At 41.3% G+C, this 8,696-nt stretch overlaps 1 protein-coding gene across 3 annotated transcripts in view; it reads right to left on the bottom strand.

Moving 5' to 3' along the window:
• Positions 1 to 8,696, bottom strand: part of LOC116687475 (receptor-type tyrosine-protein phosphatase gamma) — a 571,464-nt gene that overhangs the window by 483,281 nt on the left and 79,487 nt on the right. The window lies entirely within an intron of this gene.

Consider the following 8,696-nt stretch of genomic DNA (forward strand, 5'->3'; position numbering starts at 1 on the left):
TGTGTGTGTGTGTGTGTGTGAGTGAGTGTGTGTGTGTGTGTGTGTGTTTTGGGCATTGATGTTTTGAACAAAGAGCTGTAGATCAAAAACCCCCACACACGTTACTTTGTCCTTGCGTCATCTGGGATGGTGAACGGATTAACATCTATTGCATCAAGCCCTGACACCTTCCGCCCGACAATTATCGCTCATTCAATTGAAGGGCAGGAGCGAATCAGAAATTAAGCGGCTTACTTTTTCCCAGTCGAACAAAAGGAATTGTCAGGACGGACAAAGAGAAAGACAGGCACTGCGTAGCATTATAGGAAGGCAATATAATACAAATGGGATGAAGAAAAGACCTGCCTTTACATTGCCTTCATTGTTGTTAACTGAACGTTCCAAATCGAGCAGGTTATTAACCCTCACGTTGTCCATGGGTCTATGTTGACACATTTTCAAAGTTTCTATATAAGAACAATGCGATTCTTTCAAAGAAATCGCCCAAAAATAACATTGACAGTTCCACACTCATGAATGATTGACCTTTCGGCATTTCATTCAATTGTCTAGAATATCTTTTCTTCCTAGACCACAGATGGGTCATTAGTGTTGGGGTAGTTACTCAAAAAAGTAATAGATTAAACATTACTAGTACTTATATAGGTAATGTCTTACTTAGGTAACTTAGGTCTTAGGTAACTGCATTACTTACTACTGAAAGTAACTAGTTACCCTACTAGTTCCATTACTTTGGGATTACTCTCTAACATCACTCGATATGCACCATAAGTTAATTGCCAAATAAGAATATAAAGTTAAACCTCATGTCTACCCAGATTAATACAAACTTTGTTATAATGAGGACATACACAATATCTCTCTGTTATGCTCTATTACCACAGAGCTCACAACAAAGTTGTTAACATCAGCACAACAAGTGTCAAGAGGTACTGGCGGCCGTCCGCTCTTCTTTATCTGTATTTGGCCCAGTATGTTTCAGAAAGACAGTGATTCCACTGTCCAAACAGGCAACACTTCCTCCACTACGTATGCAGCCACAAGCCCACTTATGTCTGCTTTGTTTACAGGGTCCGGGGGACTTTAGCAACTAGCTTAGATTGGATGCTGTGTCCGTGGTGGTGGAGAGGTGTTTGCGACTGTGCACAGTTTACACTTTGCACTCAGGTTTTTGTCCTTTAACGCAACTAATTTGAAGTAATGGGCATACCTCGACCCTTCAAAAGACGTCTTAAGCAGAGACTCTGCCGTGTAGGTTTTGTCTACTGTTATGGTGTTAGGCAAACACATGACACAAGAAAACAGACGTCTGATTTGTTATTCTCTTCTCATGTTATGGTAGTAACGCGAGTAACGCAATCATTATTTGATAAGGAACTATGATGTGGTTACCGAGTAATCAACAGTATTGTGTTACATGACACAGACAAATATAATCTGATTACAGTAACCAGTTATCCATGTTGTGTTGTGATGTGATACTCCTCCAACAAACGTCCCTCTGATTTGACCTATTATTTAATATTGTTCAGAATTTCCAAATTAATTAATTAACTATGAAATAATGACCTGTAAAATATACCTTTTTCATATTCATCTGTATATACATCTGTACATATATATTATGTACAGGGAGAATATATATGTAACTGCCAGAAGTGTTGATGGTGTACATATAGTGTACGCTAGTACTCTCCTCTTAAATTTTCTTTTGTTTCCTATTTCATTCTTTCTTTGTGTATTTTTGTTACCCATTTTTATTAAATGGGAATTTTTGCTATTTGTTGTGCTGCATTGAGCTGCTGTGACACGTGATTTTCCCCAGTGTGGGATCAATCAAGTCAATCTTATCTTATCTCTTTAAAAATGATGTACACGTTCATATAAATAAGCATCACATGGCCATTGAACATGAATTCCAAAAGAGAAGTATAAAACTAGTGGTGGACTAGTGGTGAGTGGAATGAAGTTGGCTTAGAAAGGTGTAACACCGAACTGGGAGGTAATACTTTTGACCCGGGTAGGACAACAAGGTGCGTGGACTGGGCCAGCCAATTTTTCCAATGGTCCATTGTTCCGACCTCTCAACAACACAAAAAATTCCCTTTCAGCCCACTAGTCCGACGTCCCTTTGTTTAGAAAAAACAAACCCTCTGCTCCGACATCCCATTCTTCCGACCATATAGGCTTTTTAGATAGGTTAGGATAGACGATTGGTTGGGGTTAGGCATTTGACCTCGAGTGTTTAAGGTTAGGATAGCCGATTGGTCAGGGGATAGGACCTGTACAAATGGGCTTACGTTACGAGGAATTAGGGACACTAAACTGCAAACTGGTGCAGAGATTGTGTGAATTAGGCTAAATAAACATTTAAATGTGTTAATAAGCTAGAGAAAAGTAATTTCACTTATTCAGAGTTTGGATTTTGGGAGGTGATCCACAAAAGCCTAGCTATATGGTCGGATCAATGGGATGTCGGATGTTGGAGGGTTTATTTTTTCAAAACAAAGGGATGTCAAACTAGTGGGCTGTAGGACCAAATGGAAATTTTTTGAGTTATTGAGAGGTTGGAACAATGGATGACATGGCACCGCAATACGAGGGTTAACCGCCTAAAATAGAAGTCAGTGCTGCGCCAAACTGTGCCTAGAGGTGCAAACAGGACAGGTATAAAGACAAAGGGATGGAAAAAGAAGGGATGGATAAATCAAATGCATACTTGAACTGGTGTTGGCGTGGAAGATAAGGAAGGCCAACAGATGAGTGATTGTGAATCGATAGCCTCTGGGCACACTGCTCGTCTCTGCCTTGCCAAAGAGTTAACCTTGCAGGTCAGCACTGATTCAATACGCCTCTGTTACCAATATGCCTTTGAGCCCAGAGGCACACAAACCCCTTCATTAACAACCCGGCATTAGTGAATCATTGCTTCTACTGTAGTCTCCACCTTAGGCTAACTGTACTGTTCACCCCCGTTCTGTCTTGTGCAAAAACAGTCCGTGCAGTGGGTTTTTCAATTCAAATTTATTTATAGTATTAAATTAGGGCTGGGCGATACGGAGAAAATCAAATATCACAATATTTTTAACCAAATACCTTGATATCAATACCGCAACGATATTGTAGTGTTGACTATTGGTGCTTTCACTAAATATTTACACAATGAGATTTTTGATAAACAATCATCAGTAATGTGGATATAATGACTAAGTGGGTAAAGGCAAATAATAGAACAGTTACAACAGTCTGGTAAGATCAGAAAATGACATCACTTTACTGTGATGCAGCCTTGAAAACCAGGAAAAACTACACTTATGCCATATTACGATATGACGATATATCCAAAATCTAAGGCGACATCTAGTCTCATATTACGATATTGATATAATATTGATATATTGCCCAGCTCTATATAAAATCAAAACAAGAGTTATCTGAAGACACTTTACAGATAGAGTAGGTCTAGACCACCCTCTTTAATGTACAAAGACCCACCAATTCCAGTGAGAGACATGGAGAATCAATCCATCCTGGCTGAGGTGGTAGACACTGACTTACCAATAGGACTAACTAATAAACAAGTCTTAATAAAGGCTTGTCACTATCTGTCCAAAGTAATGGCAGAACCATAGATCAGTCACACCAGAGCACTACTGCTCCTCTCTCCTGTAGGATTGGGAGGATCAGTCCACACTCACAGTCAATTTCACTGACTGCAACCTGGGCCACCGCATTCAGCCCCAACAAAACGTAGCGGGGGGGTGTTGAACACCCTGCTGTGTGCACAAGCGCTCTGCCTTTTTTATTACCACAACTTTACATGGCAACCCGTTCCCACTCCCAACTCGTAAAATACTGTGTTTAGTGTCTCTCAGCGTCAGATACCGATGCAAAAATCCCCCTACAACGCCCCGGGCAGAGCAGCAGCTCAGCCACGGCGCTAACGTATGACATATTACAAAGAGACACAATGGTATAGTAGTATGAAAGACCGAAAGTCCACGTAAGGATGTAGGTTTGGGGGGCTGGAGGAGGATTGGAGGCAACATGTGACAGTTTTTTTCCTTTTTTATTTTTATTTTTATTTTTTACTATTAAAGGCTATTAATAAAAAATAACAAGAACTGAAAATGAAAATGGAGAATATACAGTATAAAACAAATAGATAAATACATAAATAAATAAAAAACAATCAAACAACAATAAAAGATGAAGCTTACAGAACAGCAAACAGTGGCCTACATGTGTTCATGTTTTTGGTGTGTGTGTGTGTGTGTGGGGGGGGGGATTGACTGGCAGTCAATAAATAAAAGACAACAGTGAATAAAAAGGAGGATAACTATTACTAAAAACAGTTTGCTGCCAATTCAGATCTGGGTGCGAGGACATCATGAAACATGTTTCGTTGCCATGTGCTGATCATGTGTTTTCATCTTTGCACAATATGTCCAATTGTTGTCTAAATCTGTTTGTATTTTCCTTTTTCTTTTTTTCTTCTTCTTCTTCTTTTTGAGCGGAGCTGCTTGGAAATGCAAAATAGATTTCAGCGTGAACTGACAATAAAGTTTCACTTTTTTTTGTGTGTGTGTGTTTCACCCCCTCCCTCCCTCCCTAACCCCACCACACCCTGACATACATGACTGGGGAGGAAGGAGGCAGAAAAATACTACAGATCTGACCGCCTCATGACTCTGGACCAGATTAAGACACCTGAACAGATAAAAAGCAGCATGCCAAGCCTCCCCCTGCCGCCGCCGCTGTAGGTTTTAAAGGTGCATTTGAAATGGCCTTGTTGAGCTGATAAACTGAGTTTTTGGCAGGCAATGAGAGTTAGCGGGGCATAATCTCTCACAGTGGGGCAGATCAGCCGGCGCTTGAGTGCTGGACAGCGAGAAATTCGATTAACGCTCCCTCCGGGATCCCCCACACCTTCTACCAGCCCCCCACCCCAGTATTAAGGGTGGATCCAGCTCTGGATATGGACTCCGCTGGGCCGCTGTTCCCTGGTTGCCATCAGGCTGTCAGGCTAGCTGGCTGGTTGCTATATATATGGTGTGTGTTTGTGTGTGTTCATCTGTTCACAAATATGTCTTTATATCTCCTTCACACCTGACAATATTGCATTCTGGGTAAGCAGATTCAGTTTAGAGTGGAAGCAGAAAATCTAAATGCACTAATTTAAAGTGTAACTGCAAGCCAGACGTGTGAAAGAGTAGATCAACCAAAACCACGTTTTGGAGATGAGCAGAGAAACGCTTTACCACCTGAGTGTGAATGCAAAATGTCTCTGCGGCACAACTCGGAGGTACACAAACACAAATTGAGTTTTAACGCAGGACTCCAGCCAGGACCTGCGTGCAAAGCAGGAAAGAGCTCAGGCACCAACCTTAATGGTTTGCCTCTCTTTACTGCTGGCAGCCAGGTGACAGCACACTGATCCAATGGCTTGGAGGGAGGCAGTCATATTTCAGAGGGGTGCCGGTGCCACCCTGGGCCTCCCCTTTAGCAACGCCCCTGAAGGTAGATATGTCTTCAAATAAGAGAAGAAATATGCACTGAAGCTGTTTGTCCCAGCTGAGTCCCAGTGTGGATCTATATGACAAGGGCTGAAAAAGGATGAGCATTCTCAGCTAATGTCATCCCTGCATGGAAACACATGCAATGGCTTGTCCTAAAAATACTAAGAAGGGCCTTCATGTTGGTTGTTCTTATGCCCAGATGGTCCACCACACACACACACACACACACACACACACACACACACACACACACACACACACACTTATGCAGGCACTTATCCACAGTCATTACTGAGAAATCATTAGCCATCAATTACAGGCTGTAAGTTGTCACACCACACATAGCTACTACTTATTGGGTCGAAATCTAGGAGGAAATAAATATTAATACTACTTAACAGCCTCTGTAATCATTTGGGGCGCTATTTCTGGCCCAAGCTAATTACCATTAGTGTACAAATAATAACCCCAGTGATTGCCTGGACCTCCCAGCCTTAATTTACAACAAAAAAAGTAATTTGAGCCACCAGATTCTGAATATGTGAAAAAAACCTGACATTTCTTTTTCTTTCTAAGACACTTCAAAAACATCTGAAGATGTTGTGGAAACCTGAAGTAAGGCGCTGTAGCATGTAAAAACAAATTTGTCTCTCCCCCCCGTCCTCGGGTGATGCGTCTCGCCACGACACGGCTCTTGGACAAGGCGGCGGCCCCTCACAGCCAGACTATTGGGTGGAAATGCATAAATATTCTGTCAATTAGACATTTAGTGTAACCTGCTCCCAGCAGTTTGTGATAAGGTGTGGGAGTGGCGAGGTGAATCCAGCTAATAAATCACTAGAGCTGCTGGAGCCACTCCTTGGAACGACAGATTAAAAAAAAGCTACCTGGCAATTGTATTTCTCTTGGGAGCAGCCCAATCTAATTATGGAGGGACATGAGGGGTGGAGGTGTCAAGGAAGGGGCCTGGAAGGTGGAACCATGCGTGGGTGAGTGTGTGTGTGTGTGTGTGTTGTGTGTTTACATTTCTTTAACCCAATCATATGATATCACGAAATACCGGAAAATCGCTGGATGTCAATCATTCCCTGAAATAACTGATCACCCCTGTCTTGTTGCACAATCCCAATTCTAGACAAAACTTAGTAAATAATACATAAGATCTCCTGTATATTTAGGTCTTAAGCTACTTGCCAGAAATTGAGGGGAAGCGTTGTTCTTATGGTTGTACTAAAGGAAATTAGGATCATCATTAAGTGTCATGTTTTTGTTCTTGTGTCAAGTTTCTTTGTTTTCATGGGTTTCATGTTTTCTGTTGGTTTTAGAATAGAATAGAATGCCTTTATTGTCATTGTACACAAGTACACGGTACCTGCGCAACGAGATTGAAGCAATCCCTTTACAGTGTTGACACAAAAATACAAGAATATCAGATAACAATATAATATTTTTTATTTTTATTTTTTTATATTATTTTCATGAACTTCCTGTTTTATTTTGAAATCCACTGTTTGGTTACATGCTGTCTTCCTGTCATTGATTGTTTCCCGCCTTTTCTGAATGTTCTTGCTCTGCTAGTTGCCTGGACACTTTCTGTTAATAAATTCTTCCTCTACTGAACTGCATCTGGGTCCAAGCCTTGCGACCTACCTCATAGGGACATTAAGATGCATGAACATGCTTAGCAGAATTCATGGCAGGCAATCTGTCTCTCAGACTGTAAGAAACCATGTGTGCACATGTTGGCCTGCAGGTGGCCAAGAGAAAAGTTCCGAGTGGATCCAAAATGGAGATGTTTCATCACTCTGTGCAGCATGGGTGTAAAGTAATGGTGGATTAGGCACCATTCAGTAAAGTCTAGACAGGCAGCTCCACAGAATGACAAAGAGTGGCACGCTGAATCCAGGTAATGGATAAAAAACACTGTTTAAAAAAAAAAAAAACGAGAGCTGAGGTCACAGCTGCAGCTCCTGTCAGCATCGGAGCAACTGGAGTTTGGTGTTTCCAGTTTGATGACAACGGTGTTATACTGTTAAAATCCCACCTATCAGTCAGCCCGCCGAGTGAGCCGCTCCACTTCTTGCTCTGCGTGTGTAGTGTGTGTGTGTGTGTGTGTGTGTGTGTGTGTGTGTGTGTGTGTGTGTGTGTGTGTAATCCTGTCTGATGGAATTAAACCCTGCACATCTCATACTCAATACCAGAGCAGAGAAGAGACTGATTAGAGGCAAATGTCAAACACACACACACACACACACACACACACACACACACACACACACACACACACACACGCAAACACACAGATGCATGAATGAAGAACTGATGGCGGCTAAGATTCAACTGTCTCAACAACAACAGCAGTGCGACACCTAAGCTTAGAAAGAGGATTGGAAAAAAGTCAACAATTAAGCATACTTAGATATTAAATAAATCCAACTATTGCAACCACAATTTAAAAGAACCTAAGACAAATTTGCATCATTCAACCTTTGTTTAGTCTGCTTTAAAACATTTTGTTTAAGTCAAAAGCAGTCTATGTTGAGTCTGAAAAAGTTAGCTTTAGTTAGCCTTTCTTTGAGCCATATCATTAAAATATGTAAAGCGTTAAAGGTCTTTAGACAGTTTACAGTAATGTTTCCCTCTGTGAGAGAGAACTAATCATCAAACATCCCCTTGATGATTGTTTCCATGAGCTCTGTGTTGCCTACTAGAGTTAGCTAACCATGGCACTTTTCTTGAAAACTGAGATAAGTTGTTGCAAGTTTGAGAACTGTTTCCCAATAATAGACTGTATATATTAATGGTCAGGGCATGTGTGACGTCACCCATTGGTTGGTGGAGATCTGCGATGAGTCGTTTGCCTGGTTGATAATGTGACAATTTTAGACGAGAGGGAGGAGTGAGGGAGGAGCTGCTTCCATTACACACTGGCAATCACACCATAGCCACGCCCTAAAAAAGACACCGCCGATTTTAAAATCAACAAGACCATTATTCAAAAAATTAACATGATTCTGTGTTGCAGAAGATGTAAAACTAGTGAGACCATAAATTCATTATGAAAATGTATACTGAGGTAATAAATCAAGTGAGAAGTGGATCACTTTTGAATTGAGATAGTATGCAAGTTTAATGAGTCCCCCCCTGCTGGAGATCAGATAGAATGCAGGGTTAAGG

This window comes from Etheostoma spectabile, chromosome 4 (genome assembly GCF_008692095.1).
Source record: "Etheostoma spectabile isolate EspeVRDwgs_2016 chromosome 4, UIUC_Espe_1.0, whole genome shotgun sequence".
Taxonomy (NCBI): domain Eukaryota; kingdom Metazoa; phylum Chordata; class Actinopteri; order Perciformes; family Percidae; genus Etheostoma; species Etheostoma spectabile.